This window comes from Schistocerca gregaria, chromosome 8 (assembly GCF_023897955.1).
Source record: "Schistocerca gregaria isolate iqSchGreg1 chromosome 8, iqSchGreg1.2, whole genome shotgun sequence".
Classification (NCBI taxonomy): Eukaryota; Metazoa; Arthropoda; class Insecta; order Orthoptera; family Acrididae; genus Schistocerca; species Schistocerca gregaria.
Window position 1 is genome coordinate 358660950 of NC_064927.1, and position 17036 is coordinate 358677985.

Genomic DNA, 17036 nt, shown 5'->3' on the forward strand with positions numbered 1-17036 from the left:
CAATGGATTCCTTAAATTCCATAAAATTTCGTGCAATCTCACACCCGACAACGTAGATCCAGATATTTGCCGCCAAGACCATATTTGACCCAACGAAGCCTTTGGTGGAAACACTAAGTTCCAAACCAAAGAACCCCGATCAATTCCGGGAATAATGTCGCAAAATGCGACATTTTTTTTAATTCTACGTCAGTGGACGTTTTGCTGGCTGTCACTATACTTGTGTCATCTGCAAACATTGTGATATTGCTAGCACTGTTTGAGGACAGGGGTAGATCATTAATATACATAATAAATAGGAGGGGACCAAGGTCTGACCCTTGTGGAACTCCCAGTCAGACTCTACCTCTCCTACTTGTAGACTGTTAACACCTGATACTATTTTGTGTTGTCTGTCTTCTAGATATGATTTGGAGCTAGTTACCCATTTGTCCACGGGTTCCCTAATAGTATTCTGTGATCGACGCAGTCACAGAATATGCCAACGGGTAATTTTTTCTTGTCAAGGCATTCTAAAACGTTATTTGTAAGTGCGTAAATTGCTTCGGTTGTAAACACACCTGATCTGAAACCAAATTGTTGTTTACTAATTAGGGCAAATTTTTGAGGGTGATTGACAATCTTGACGTATATTAATCATTCAAAGACTTTATAAAATGCTGTTACAAGAGAGATAATGCTGAGGAGGCAAACACTGTTGCGCTATCGGTTCAAAAGAGAACACCCAAACCCCACGACAGGCAAAAGTTAGTAGAAATTCGAGCGTCTGCATAAACATCGATGAGCGAAGAATATAACATCTACCACTGTCATACCTTTGCCAAATATCTTTCCGAGAATCCGAGCTAATTGTGCTCCTATGTACACTAGTGGCCATTAAAGTTGCTACACCCAGAAGAAATGCAGATCATAAACGGGTATTCATTGGACAAATCTATTATACTAGAACTAACATGTGTTTAGATTTTCACGCAATTTGGGTGCATAGATCCTGAGAAATCAGTACCCAGAACAACCACCTCTGGCCGTGATGACGGCCATGATACGCCTCGGAATTAAGTCAAACAGAGCTTGGATGGCGTGTACAGGTACAGCTGCCCATGCAGCTTCAACACGATACCACAGTTCATCAAGAGTAGTGACAGGCGTATTGTGACGACGATATTGCTCGCCCACCATTGACCAGACGTTTTCAATTGGTGAGAGATCTGGAGAGTGTGCAAGGCAGGGCAGCAGTCGAACATTTTCTTTACCCAGAAAGGTCCATACAGGAGCTGCTACATGCGGTCGTGCATTATCCTGCTGAAATGTAGAGTTTCGTAGCGATCGAATGAAGGGTAGAGCCACGGGTCGTAACGCATCTGAAATTTAACGTCCGCTGTTCATAGTGGCGACAATGCGAACAAGAGGTGACCGAGACGTGTAACCAATGGCACCCCATACCATCACGGCGGGTGATACGCCAGTATGGTGACGACGAATACATGCTTCCAATGTGCGTTCACCGCGATGTCGCCAAACACGGATGCGACCATCATGATGCTGTAAACAGATCCTGAATTCATCCGAAAAAATGACGTTTTGCCATTCGTGTACCCAAGTTCGTCTTTGAGTACACCATCGCAGGCGCTCCTATCTGTGATGGAGCGTCAAGGGTAACTGCAGCCATGGTCTCCGGGCTGATAGTCCATGATGCTACAAACGTCGTCGATCTGTTCGTGCAGCTGGTTGTTGTCTTGCAAACGTCCCTATCTGTTTACTCAGGGATCGAGAAGTGGCTGCACGATCCGTTATAGCCATGCGGATAAGATGCCTGTCATTTCGTCTGCTAGTGATACGAGGCCGTTGGGATCCAGCACGGTGTTCCGTATTACCCTCATGAACCCACCGATTTCGTAATCTGCTAACAGACATTGGATCTCGACCAACGCGAACAGCAGTGTCGCGATACGATAAACCGCAATCGCAATAGGCTATAATCCGACCTTTATCAAAGTCGGAAACGTGATGGTACGCATTTCTCCTCCTTACACGAGGCATCACAACAACGTTTCACCAGGCAACGCCGGTCAACTTGTAACGTAGACGTGGGCACACAATACTCCTTAAAGCCTGTATTATGGTAAGTGAACGGGTTTCACCTTATGAGAAAGGATTTTCGTATAGATATCGACCGCGTGTACCTGAATGGTGACAAATCAGACTTACACCCACTCTGTAATAAGAAAGATACGTCAAGTAAGTTCAAAATGCAACTACACGTCAGGATGGACAAAAAGCAACACAGAAGATGCTACCAATTTGTTAATAATACGGTCGCCAGCCTAATTAGGCGTTAACTGAGTTTCTTCCCTATACAAGTTGGCAGACATTCGTGCAAAGTGACAAGTAGTATTACTGCATAATATAGTAGAATTTTAGAACCAGAAAATCTATTGAACTGATAGTTTCACGTTCTGTAGTGATTTGAAAAAACCATGAATACATATCACTACACTATAATGTATACTATAAAACTTCGTACTGTCTATTGATCTGATTAAAATCGGGCATAGATTACCCTAGAAATAGCACTTTCGAGCTACACACAAAATGTCGATTTTGATAAAGATAAAACACTGATAAATTTTGACTTATATATTGAATTTAACTTTTGCTGGTCACACCAATGTGGAACACTTCAGAATTCAAATGAATAAAAGGGGGGGGAGGCGGGGACCCTGAAACTGTTATGATCACTATACTGAAAAAATTGATTACTGAAATCATCATACGTTCAAGATTTCCAGTGTACGAGTTACTACTCTTCTTATCTTATTTACTTCTCATTTAAATACGTTTATATCTGTCTCGAAATAATTAAACTTCATTACTATATCAATATTAAAGTTATCTTTCAACTTCGTTAGACCTTCGTTATTGATTTACTAGTTCATTAGCAAAACAGTTCTTTAAACACTATTCTAACATAACTAGGTCTGCAAGTAATTATTATTAACACAAAATTTAATTTTTCATTTCGTGACACTCGGATTGCACAACATTTGGAAAGGACCCTGCCTAGGTTAGTTGTGAGGATAATTAAATGAGGGAAAAGTTCTGGTAAAATTTAGGTTATTATTGAACAGTTCACTTTCTGGTCCATACAAATACAGTACTAAAAGTTTCAACCTGGTTGTATCGATGCGGCGGTTGGCGGGCGGCGAGATGGCGAGACACAGAGCGCACCTACATCCACAGCTATGGCTCTTGACGTATCGGCACTGTAATTCTTCTTAGCGTCCCAATACTTTTCTATTTAGTGCCTGTGGAATTTTGCCATGCTGTGTGGGCGTTGGAACAGCATACCCGAGGCTCAGTGAAGCTACGTCTTCCAGGAGAGCCTCCTCGTTCCAGAAGGTGTTGCTCAGACCAGTGCCAGACTCCAACTACTACGCTGAGCCCATTGTGCCGTGCAGTGGCCGTGCGCATTTTCCCGCGCTCGCCTGCCATCCGCCTTTTACCGCTCCCTTACAGACGGGGTATTCACCCGAGGTTTTGCATTCTACATATCCTAACACATTGCCTACGTATGGACCAGACGCAAAGTTACAATTTTAAACACCTTACAACAGTCTCAAAATTCGTTACATTTCAATTCTTTCACAATATTACTTGGTATTTGACATAAACATTAATTTTCACATTGAAAATTCTTTACAGTTTTTTTAACACAATGGCATGAAACAAAAAACAAATGAAATCAATTACACTAGTTTATCGAAAAATCAGATGGAAAAAAATTACTTATATGTACAGTAGTACAGCGTCGTTGTTACAAACTGCTGTTTGTGTATGAGAAATGGATTGGAAACTTTCTTTATGTCAGCAGGTTGTAGGTGTCGCCACCGGTGCCAACCTTGTGTGAATGCTCTGAAAAGCTAATCATTTGCGTATCACAGCATCTTCTTCCTGTCGGTTAAATTTCTCGTCTGTAGCACGTCATCTTCGTGGTGTAGCAATTTTAATGGCCAGTAGTGTAAAACCACTAAGCGGATCGAACGCTGTAGTTTTGGTCCTATGTAAAATCACTAAGCATAACGGACACTGTAATTCTGGTCCTATGTGAAGTCACTAAGCGGATCGAACGCTTCTATCCAGTTACTGTGCCCGCTCGCTGTATAAACTCGTCTGATATATCTTCGTTGTTCCAACATAAGTGGCGTGTCGCTAACTCACCGGTTTGACGTTACAGCACTGTTACCACTACTTTGTATCCAGCGCCTGCAGGTGTGCACCAACTCATACACTGTTGAGAAAGCTGTGTTACATTGAAGAGAGAATTTACCCCGAGTTTCACGGTCACTGCTTTTTTTCGCAAGGTGATAATTGCAACTACATGACTACTACCGGTAGGCGTCATTGGACGCTGCGGGGAGGGAGCGCCGTCCTACGGAGATGGAGCGGCCGCTCGCGGACAGCAGGTAGCGGCGCCCCCGGCGCTGCTGCTGTTGGTATCTGTTTGCCTTCCGGCGCGGAGCGGCGTCGCGACGCTGGGCGTCCGGACTGGCCGGCGGCGGCGGCGGAGGCGGCGGGCGCCCAGGGAAATGAGGCGGAAGCCGGGCGCGCATTCTGATGGTAATCCCGGCGCATCCATCACGGCTGGCAGCCGGCTCAGAGCCGCGGCCACAATGGGCGGCGGGACAAAGGCGCCGGCGACGGCCCCGCTATCTGCGCGGGACAGCGCCCGGGGTCATCCCAGACCACCGCCACGTGACCTCCGGTCGGCTGTCCCCGCCGATCCGCCTCTGCGGTCCATTATATCCAGCACACCACACGATACCAGGTATCTTATCTTGAGCACAATACTTGTTGCTACGTTATTGAGCTTCCTGTGTTATCGTAATCTCCAACCCAAAAGTGTCACTTCTTCACTGACGAGAATTTGCTATGGGTACCAGCAGGTAGCAGTAGGTAATTGTATCGTAAGTACGCTGCTGTCCAATCAACTTGTACTTCATGAAGACAGCACACAATAATAATGAAACTGGTATGAAGCACGGTTACTAGAATACATGGTAAGGATCATGGGGTGTATGTGCACTTAGGTTGTTTTCCCATACCCATAATATTGGGCCCATGTCCAAAAAGGTACGGCCAAACGTTCAGGAAACATTCCTGACACACAAATAAAGAAAAGATGTTATGTGCACATGTGTCCGGAAACGCTTAATTTCCATGTTAGAGCTCATTTTCGTTTCGTCAGTATGTACTGTACTTCCTCGATTCACCGCCAGTTGGCCCAATTTGAAGGAAGGTAATGTTGACTTCGTTGCTTGTGTTGACATGCGACTCATTGCTCTACAGTACTAGCATCAAGCACATCAGTACGCAGCATCAACAGGTTAGTGTTCATCACGAACGTTGTTTTGCATTCAGTGCAATGTTTACAAATGCGGAGTTGGCAGTTGCCTATTTGATGTATGGATTAGCACGGGGCAATAGCCGTGGCGCGGTACGTTTGTATCGAGACAGATTTCCAGAACGAAGGTGTCCCGACAGGAAGACGTTCGAAGCAATTGATCGGCATCTTAAGGAGCACGGAACATTCCAGCCTATGACTCGCGACTGAGGAAGACCTAGAACGACGAGGACACCTGCAATGGACCAGGCAGTTCTTCGTGCAGTTGACGATAACCCTAATGTCAGCGTCAGAGAAGTTGCTGCTGTACAAGGTAACGTTGACCACGTCACTGTATGGAGTGTGCTACGGGAGAACCAGTTATTTCCGTACCATGTATAACTTGTGCAGGCACTATCAGCAGCTGATTGGCCTCCACGGGTACACTCCTGCGAATGGTTCATCCAACAATGTGTCAATCCTCATTTAAGTGCAAATGTTCGCTTTACGGATGAGGCTTCATTCCAACGTTATCAAATTGTAAATTTTCACAATAATCATGTGTGGGCTGACGAGAATCCGCAAGCAATTGGGCAAACACGCCTTTAACACAGATTTTCTGTGAAAGTTTGTGCAGGCATTGTTGGTGATGTTTTCATTGGGGCCCCATGTTCTTCCACCTACGCTCAATGGAGCAAGTTATCATGATTTCATACGGGATATTCTACATGTGCTGCTAGAACATGTGCCTTTACAAGTACGACACAACATGTGGTTCATACACGATGGAGCTCCTGCACATTTCAGTCGAAGTGTATGGCTGTATGAATGATTCTTACTAAGTCTGTGACCGGTTTCGCACCACTTATTGGTACAAAAAAGTATATAATGGGGCTCATATAAACAATTCGATCCCTCAATTCTGAGGTGTAAATTAATCTTTTATATAGCCAGTTTTTTGAATGAAATAAGAAAGTACTCACATACGCTATTTATAACATAGTAATGTTGAACATTGCCCTGTAGCCATTTCCCAAAATTCAAGTCCAATATATCGTCATCTGGTGAAAGCGGTAGTTAAAATTTAAAAATATTTTTTTAAAGTTTTTTAAATGGTGTGAGTGGCAATGACCTAAAAAATAAAAATAAAATACGATGCTAATAAAACTCCCCTAAACATGAAAGACGAAGAGCGGAACATTAGCATGAACAAACAGCGGAATTAGGGCCATGTAAACATATCAGAACATACCGTGTAAGTTGAGAGGAGCCGCGCGACAGAAGACACGGCCTTACTGCCTGACCGAAACCCAGAAAGCGTTCAAGCAGTGGCGCGAGAATCGAGAGAGCACGGATGACGAGTACAAAGTGTGAAGAGTGGGGAGTACTGAACACCTCAGAATTGGAGGATCGAATAGTTTATATGAGCTCTTATTATATTATTTTTTGTACAGGGGTGCGAACCCGGTCGCAGATTTGATAAAAATCATTTATACAGCCAGTGCCGTATTTTCATTGAAAAAAAAGTGTGAAGAATTTTTTGTAGGAGGGAATACATTTATGGGGTGCTCAACGTATCCGTCTTAGATGGTATTGCCACTTTAGATGTCGTCTTATATCACCATCGAAACTTGTCAGTGGACCATTATACATCTATCACACGCCCAATTATGAGTTGTGATTGAAATTTGAGCCCAGTTCAATGGGAACTTAATCTAAAATTTTACATCTGCAATATATTTACACTAATTCTGACAATATTTCATACTGAAGTGGTTCATAACAACATATTAACAATTGTCTTACCAACGGCTCTTTTACAGAAACATGTTTACGCTGCTATTACCATACACTTTCTTTCGCGGCAGTTTTCGTTATTGCCTATGATACACGCTGTACATCCAGATTAACGTGTTAAATTTACACAACAGGAGTAGTGTCGCGAATTGGAGTGATCAGAACAATCTGATGGAATAGGAGAAGTTGCTGATGCTGTGAGAAAGAAACGAAGTAGCAGAAGGCACCAACGGAAGTCAGACGAAAACAATAGTTGAGGACAAATTAAATCCTTAAAATTACTTTTTAGAAGTAAATGGTGGTACAGTAACATATTTGTATACAGACTGTCTTTAAAATAACGCAGGTACATATTTTTAGATACTTGTTGTTTATCTTTGTATTCAGGATTTAACACCTGATAATTACACGGGTTCTGTAAATATTTACATTTTGTGCAAGTAGACCTGCCTTGTAAAATAATTGAGTTACAAGTTCGCGACTCTCCCCTCAGTTAACTGACCGAACAACGGAGGGTCGAATATTTGACACTTTTCGAGTGGGAAAATGGTTTATTACAAGGTGATAGTAACTCTCATTTCATTGGAAAATTCGAACAGGTGCCAGAACCATCACAGCATTCACAACAAATTTTCGAGGCTATATCTTACATACTGCTTGCCAAAAATTAAAGTCATTTCATGCCAATTCATACTGATTTAACGTCTATATCTTTTTGGGTCATTTTCTCTCACTATTTTCAGGTTTAGAGCAAGTGCCAGATGCAAAAGCAAGTGGAAGTTGCACATAACATTTAAATGGAAAACGATACATCTCTTTTCTGCTCTAAACGAACAGAATAACGACACAGAGTACCGATAAGCACAAAAAAGCTTACAACTTTATATCTGTGGGAAGTTGTCATTACTTACAACAGAAGTAAAAAGAAAATGAATTCTCGAAGAAACCATCTCGGAAATTCCTTCTAGTGAAAAAGAAGTTTCATTAATATGAATCAAAAACAATTCTGACACATTCTCTAACTAGTAGTTGGGGGGGGGGGGGGGGGGGGGTTCGTGTGACTAGGGCCTCCCGTCGGGTGGACCGTTCGCCTGGTGCAAGTCTTTCAATTTGAAGCCACTTCGGCGACTTGCGTGTCGATGGGCATGAAATGATGATGATTAGGACACCCAGTCCCTAAGCGGAGAAAATCTCCGACCCAGCCGGGAGTCGATCCCGGGCTCTTAGGATTGACATTCTGAAACGCTGACCACTCAGATACCGGGGGCGGACAACCAATAGGTTATAACGCTGGGTTCGGGTGGGCGGCGGAGGGGTGAGTGGACTGTTGTAACCTGTTGTGGGGTTGAGTACCACTGAGGGATACGGCCGGTACGAAGCCTCTCGGTCGTTTCTGTCTCCAGTTCGATACATACATACAACTAGTAGATTATTTTAGTTTTTCTATAAATTTCATATACACAACAGATACCCATAACAGAGACTTAAGTCATCGATATTCTATCCTCCTCCAATATTCAGAAAAGTTTGCCAACGCAGCGGTAACTTTTCGATTCCACGACTGTATAAATCACTTGGTTTTGAGGCGAAGAACTCGTCAAGTCATGTTTGGAGGTCATTTTCAGCCGGAAAGGAAGTTTCCTGAAGTTCTTCAACAGAAAGCGGAAAAGAAAATCTGAGGGCGAACGATCAGATGAATAAGACGGGTGCGCAATTACTTCTCAACCCAACGCCTGTACAGTACTTTTAGTTAGTCTGGCTGAACACGGGCGTGCGTTATAGTGGAGTATCATCACTTCACCTAGTCTCCCTGGCCGTCGCTCTTGAACTGCGCCTGTAAGACACCTCAGTCGTTAGCAATAAACGCCAGCATTGATGATTGCACCTCGGGGAAGCAATTCGTAGCACACCACACCGTCGCTGTTCCGCCAGATACATAACATTATATTTTGTGGATTTGAACAGGTCTTCGTAAGGGAATTGCTGCTCTTTTTGGGCTCAGCTTTTCTTTCCCTTAGCATAAAGACACTATTTCTCATGACCAGTAACGATACAGGATGGAAATGTTCGGTCATGTTCACGAGGCAATGGATGACAAGTGAGCAGAGATGCACATATGGCCACCCGCTGATTCTTGTGATTTTGGCTTAGAGCATACGGTACCGTCCGGTTTCTGAACCTTTCCACGGTGGCGGAATGATTACAGATCATCAGTTTTGCCACTTCTCGAGTACAGTGATGTGGATCACTGTACATTAATGCGGTTAAACGATCTTCACCAAACCTACAAGATCTCCCTGAACGTGGACAGGCAGTGAAGTCAAAACGAACCTCCATAAAAGTAGAAAACAATTTTCTTGGCGTGCTCTGTTCCATGACGTATTCCCCATACACGGCACAAAAGTTTCTGGCTGCCTCCGCTCCTGTCATCCCTCTACTAAACTCAAAGAGAACTGTATGTCGCAAATGTTCCGATTGCTCCATTTGGCACTCCATTTTCTACCGACCACAGCTCCGATTACTATCTCCAACTGACAGAAAGGCAATATGTGAACTCAAATACCAACAGTGAAGTACAAATAACAAACGATAATCGATAAATGAACCCATAACAACCGGAATACCAACATGCAAAACAGAAACGCTACGAACATATTCACCAATATAGTACTTTAATCATAAGTAGATCCGGTTGAAGCACTAAGTAAATGTTCAGACAAAGAGACCATCGTCAGTGTAAAAGAGGATCGCTAGATCTGCGACCCAAAATGTTCTATACCAAATTACTTGTCTCAGAATATCATCTAGGATGATTGAGAACGATGAATGTTTTAATTTGGAGTAAGGATCCCTCTACCGAAAACGAGCGAGTCGAAAGTTATAAACGAAAACCGTTCTGATACCTCTGACAGTTGTATACATGTACCGGTTCTTGTGTTGCGAAGAGTGTAGCTCGGTAACTTTCAATTGTGACAGTGTGGACGAAAACGAGAAAAAAATGTCCAATAAACATGGGCTCTAAATTGTGTACCTTAACAGCAATGAACACTTGTTCAGTAGAGGAGATTTCAGCGAAGATGAACGACTGGTCATAGCTCCTCAGGTACGCAATTTAGAGCCCACGTTTATTGGACATTTTTTCTCATTTTTGTCCACACTACCACCACTGAAAGTCACCAGCCCTGCACTCTTCGCAATACAAGAACCGCTACGTGTACTCAAGAGGTATCAGAACGGTTTTCATTTAAGACTTTCGACTAGTTCGTTTCCAGTACAGGGATCCTTACTTCAAATTAATACATTTATCGTTCTCCATCATCCTAGAAAGTCTGTAACATCATCACGGAAGCACCGCTTGTATACGTACATTTATAGACGCCCGCTCCTGTAACTTTGAGGCTCTGTATTATCGTTGGATAAAGTTTCCGAACATGTGTTCCTATTCAAAATACGATGTGCACACTCCCCTCTACAAGTCCTAGAAATCTGTAACGGGAATTCCCGACCACCCTGTATATACCTACACACACCCGGTACCCTGAGACACAGAGTAAAATATGAAGGAGAAATGGAAGATAACTATTTTAGGTATGTTTGTTACAAACACAAAATCATCAGCTATCTAAAACCCAAGTAATTATAAAAATAAGACCATCAATTCGCTGACAAATTACTGACCGAGTAGGCAATCAGATTACGGAGTGAAACGAGGACTCAAAATTCCTCGGAGCGTGAGCTGGGCTCCCTCAGTCCTCCCTTTGCAAGCAACTTAGTTTTAAAGAAAGTTCCCGCTCCACCGTCGTCGCAGAATCTCTTCTAAAGTGCGCCTTGCCTGCCACCTCCGGAACGTACCTGCGAGGCAGAGAGTCCTGCCGCCCGGAGCACCTGATTACCGAGTTTTTCCCGCTTTCTTTTTTATTTCTGCCGCCCCCCTTTTTCCTTTTTCCGTCTCCTCACTTTCCTTCATTACCGGCTCGGAGCCAAGATGGCCGCATAATTGTCAAAAGGGATGAGCTGCCTTTGGCTAATACCGAGACACATCCGCAGAGCGCAGAGTGCTGGATTAGGGCTCCGCCAGAGGCCGCCGACGTCGTCCGGAATACATTAAGGGCGGCCGGGTGGCCGTCCAACTCAACGGCAAGTACGCCACCCTTCGGACACACTGTCAGCGGGAGCGTCACCCTACACCGCATCTGTCTTGACACAACCACGCGCTTGGCGGGAAATAGGCTTCCCAGAAGTTCTGTATTCATTCATTCATCGTGTTCTGTAGATCCCTACCATACGGAGAATCTTTTTGGAATGTGGAACGAATCGGACTATCTGGTCAAAGGTATCCGGACACCTACCTATCAGTGTAGTGTGTGTCCACCTTCACCTTTACCACGAGTTGCGCTGTGTTGCGGGCAGTTTCAGCGATGTTTCTTAATGCCTGTGGAAGAATGGCAGCCCATTCTTCCAGAACAGACGAAACCAGAGAAGCTAGTGATGTTGGACACTGGAGTTCTGGATCGAAGTACACGTACTAATTCATCCTAAAGTTTTTCCGTTGGGTTAAAATCTGTATTCTGGGCAAACTAGTTCATTTCATGGAAGTTATTGTTGAAAATCATTGCCTCAAATATGCTGCTTTAAGACAGGATACAGGTTCAAATGGCTCTGAGCACTATGGGACTTAACATCTATGGTCATCAGTCCCCTAGAACTTAGAACTACTTGAACCTAACTAAATACATCACACAACACCCAGTCATCACGAGGCAGAGAAAATCCCTGACCCCGCCGGGAATCGAACCCGGGCGCGGGAAGCGAGAACGCTACCGCATGACCACGAGCTGCGGACTCAGGATACAGCACCACGCTGATACAATCTTGGTGTATGCTTTACAGATTGCTGAAAAATGGGTTCATATCCTTTTAAAGTTAGAGTCTTCTACAGTACAGTAAGGAGACCATACTTTAACTACGAAATGCACTCCCACGCCTCAACGCCAACTCTTCCGTACATCAGTGTTGGTACTACTCATACTGAAGGGACTAAAGTCATGGGATATCTCCTAATATCGTGTCGGACCTTCTTTTGCCCAGCTCAGGGCAGTAACTCGACGGGGCATGGACTCAAGAAGTCTTTGGAAGTCCTCTGCAGAATTACTGAGCCATGTTGTCTCAATGGTCATCCATAATTGCAAAAGTATTGCCGGTGGAATATCTGATCTCTCGATTACGTCCAATAAATATTCGATGGGATTCATGTCGGCCGGTCTGAATGGAGAGATCATTCATTCGATTTGTCCAGAATGTTTTTGAAACAAATCGCGAACAGCTGTAGCCCGGTGATAGTTTTAGGTACTTGAAGTCCATAATTAACTGATAATGGTCTCCAAGTAGCCGACATAAACATTTCCGGTCAATGACCGGCTCAGTTGCACCAGAGGATCCAGTCCATTCCATGTAAACACTGCCCACACCATTATGAAGTCACCGTCAGCTTTCACAGTGCATTGTTGACAACTTGGGGCCATGGCCTCGGTCGTACGCGCCACACTCAGTCCTTACCGTCAGCACGTGTGGATGAAAATCCTTCGTCAAGATCGCAGGTACTGTTTACTGATTATGAAGATAGTAACTGTTATCGAGAGAACAGATATCATTGATGACCGTGCAGCTTCTCTAGAATAAATTACAATTAATTGAAACTCTCAGCTGCCGATAGACGCTGTTGATACACCCCGATCGGGACAGCTGAAAACGTGTGCCCCGAGCTGGACTCGAACCCGGGATCTCATGCTTACATGCCAGATGCTCTATCCAGCTGAGCCACCGAGGACACAAACGAATAGCGCGACTGCAGGGACTTGTCCCTTGCGCAGTTCCCGTGAGAACCACATTCACAACTGTCCACAATCTACATACGTAATATTCCTAATAGATATTTGCCCATCCACTCACTACTCGGGCACACTAAGCTGACGATTCCCGTAAGAGTTCGGGCAACCTGTTCATTCGCACGGACGAAGGTCAATGGCCGGGTAGCCATTTAACTATATATGAAGACAGTAACTGTCCTCGATAGAAAAGATACCAATGATGACAGTACAGCTTCTCTAGAAAAAGTGGTAATTAATTGTAAAACTCAGGTGCCGACATGTGTTGTATCAGTCTTCATGTATAGTTAAATGGCTACCCGGCCATTGAACTCCTAATATCGTGTTGGACCTTCTTATGCCCGGCATAGTGCAGCAAGTCGACGTGGCACGGACTCAACAAGTCTTGAGAAGTCCCCTGCAGAAGTACTGAGCCATGCTGCCTCTGTAACCATACATAATTTTGAATGTATTGCCGGTGCAAGATTTTGTGCAAGAATTGACCTCTCGATTACGTCCCATAAATTTTCGATGTATTCATGTCGGCCGATACGGATGGGCAAATCATTCATTCGATTTGTCCAGAATGCTCTTCAAACAAATCGCGGAAAACTGTGCTGCGATGACATTTTAGGTACTTGAAGTCCATGACTATCTGAAAATGGTCCCAAAGTAGCCGACATAACATTTCTGCTCAGTGATGGGCTCAATTGGACTAGAGGATCCAGTCCATCCCATGTAGACACAGGCCACACCATCAATAAGCCACCTTCAGCTTGCACAGTGCCTTGTTAATAACTTGGGGACATGACTTCGGTGGTTGGCGCCACACTAAAAGCCTACCATCAGCATGTGTGGATGGAAATCCTTCGTCAAGATCGCAAATATCCTTTACTGATTACCGATTTCCGCTTATTACGGATCCGCTTTCAGATCAATGTAAAATGTTGTTCAGTGCATGACACTCATTAGACGTCGTCGTATTTTTCAGATGTAAGTCGACGTAGTTAAACGCAGAAATTTAAACTGAAAATCTTAGTCGGTTATGTAAATTGACAACTAAGGTTTTCACCTTACAATTATTACTTAACTCGGGCGACTTAGCTCTAAAAAATACGACAATGTGTAATGAGTGTCACGCATTGAACAACATTTTAAATTGACCTCAAAATGGTTCGTTAAAGGGCCGAAAGAGGTAATCAGTTTTAAAAAAATTTACGATCTTGACGAAAGACTTTTATCAACACATGTTTTAAATCAACAGATTGCATATTGTCCTCCCCCCTCCCCCACCTCCAATTGACAATGTCAAAAAATAACTTACCATCAGCTCTTACCAAGTGAAATCGGATCTCATCTGACCAGACCACGGTTTTCCAGTCGTATTGGATCCAACCGATATGGCCACGAGCGCAGGTCAGGTTCTGTATGCGATGTCGTGTTGTTAGCAAAGGCACTCGCGTCGGTAGTCTGCTGCCACAGCCCATTAACGCCAAATTTCGCAGCACTGTCGTAACGGATACGTTCGTCGTATGTTCCACATTGATTTCTGCAGTTATTTGGCATAGTGACGATTGTCTGTTAGCACCGACAACCCTACGTAAACACCGCTTCTCTCGGTCTCGGTCGTTAAGTGAAGGCAATCGGACACTGCGTTGCCCGCGGTGAGAGGTAATGTCTTAAATTTGTTATTTTCGACGCACTCTTGTCTCTGTTGATACTGTGGATCTCGGAATACTGAATTCTCTAACGATTTCCAAAATGGAATTTCCCACGTATCCAAGCCGAACTACCATTTCGCGTTCAAAGTCTGTTAATCCGCGTATTGCGGCCATAATCAGGTCGGAAACGTTTTCACATGAATCAACTGAGTAAAAATGATAGTTCCGACAATGCACCGCGCTTTTATATCTTGAATAAGCAATACTGCCTCTATCTGTATATGTGCACATCGTTGTTCCATGACTTTAGTCACCTCAGTGTATGATGGCATGCAAAGTCCTCCAGGGATTCACCAAAACCAAGCCAAACCAAATCGGAATCTCACAACATACGTGATTAATATAGTGCCGTCGGTATTTACACCACCCCAAGCGTCGCTTATCATTGACTATAGAATATATGGCTTGTGCGGAGCTCCTTGTCGATTTTACTTCATTCTTTTTAATACCTCATGCGTGGTTATTGTGCTACTAAAACGGATGGTTAGAACTCCGGAGTCATTCCTTCCGCTGGTGATATGCCGCTTTTTACAACTACCCTCGGCAGAGCTTTCCGATTCCTGTCCGCCAGTTCACGAAGTCTATCTGGTCTTTCTGTGGTAGTCCCTTCACGTTTTCACTTCACACTCACATCATCAGCAGTTCTGGGTAGATTTAGAAGGGCTGAAACTTCGCTGACAGATTTTTTACGAGTGTGACATCTAATGACTAGCCGACATTCGAACTTTCAGACCTCTCCTGATTGAACCATTCTGCTGTTACTATTTCCCCACTGACAATACAATACTTCCCACCATATTTTATACTTGTGTGTCCACATCTTGTGAGATCAGGTGGTCAATTCCCTATCTCACAGCAGTGTCCAAACAGTTTTGATCAGATAGTATATATTACCATACAGTACTCTTTTTAAATTTATTCATCTCTGGACATAAACCGTGCATCCAACTACTATCTGTTTCACTTACTCGTACTCGAAAGAGATGAAATAAGCATCATGTTGGTTTATTATACGACACAAAACATTCATAACATACAGCATCTTAACAAGAAACGTTGTTACAAGGATTGTGATATCTTTACATAAGACTTCACTGTTGAGCAGAGTTTATTCTACAACTGGTGGTAATTCGTGAGATTATGAAGTTAAAACGTTTTCTAAACTTTATTTGACCCTCTAGTAGTTAATTACATAAGTGTCCATGCAGGGTTATAAAGTTTGTTACTAAGAGTATTTTACTTTCATTGGTCGCTCTTTTCCCGATATCACCACTTTGCTGCAATATATACTGTGGTGTTTCCCTGCTAGGACAGACGAAGATACGTCCATGAGGTCCCCCTTGGAGCCGCATATTCACAGCAGAATGGTAGTGGCAGTATCAGAATTTCTTAGTATTGAATCTAAGGCGACGAATTGAAACTTGGAAGTGACAAATTAGACAATACTATTGCATAAAATGCTCCCATACTTTCGTATGACAGGAGTCCCTTGTCACTGCACTGCTTCCTAATTTGTGCCCTTATGTTACTTAGAATGCCTTACGCCTACTTTTCGCATATTTTGCTGATACAAAATACAAGACATGAGGTTCTTCATTACACCTTCAGTCGTGGTGATCCTTCATCCATAACGTGATGGTAGTTTTGTTCTGGTGAGTAATATTTTTTGTTGTTTCTAAGATCAAATACAGGAGATAAATGCTTATGTTTTCACTGGAACGCTAAAAGAAAAAGCGCCGATGTTTGACAGTATTATAATTACGTCTTCCGATTTCCCTTTCGCCTAATCTGGAGCTCAGCTATCGGGACAGAATTTGAGCGTTCACGGTGTCGATTACTGTCAAAGTTAACTTTGTGAATCTGTAATCACCGGTAGTATACTAAAAGGGTTTGCAGACACACAGGAGACTGATTTTTAAGACTCGTGCGTCCTGTTAGACTCGATCTGGTAGTCGTCCAACCTTTGCTGAAACCGGCGTAAATATTCGCGTAGGTTTTTATGTCAATATTTCCGGAGTGAAACAACAAGTGTGCTCCACTGGAGTCGTACCGGAATCTCCCCGCTGTCCTTGCCGCATTCGGCCCAGTGAGCTGGAAACGAGGACGTGCCGGGCAGTTTAGCATATGTATGCAGGCGGCAGAGGTTCCGAGTCGGGGGAACAGCAGTCGCACACTCTAGTGCGCCGCAGGGACACGGCGTTCGCCCCAGTGGTGCCAACAGCCACGAAATACCCTAAACGAACTCGTCAAAGTAACTTCGTATGTGGCCCAAAG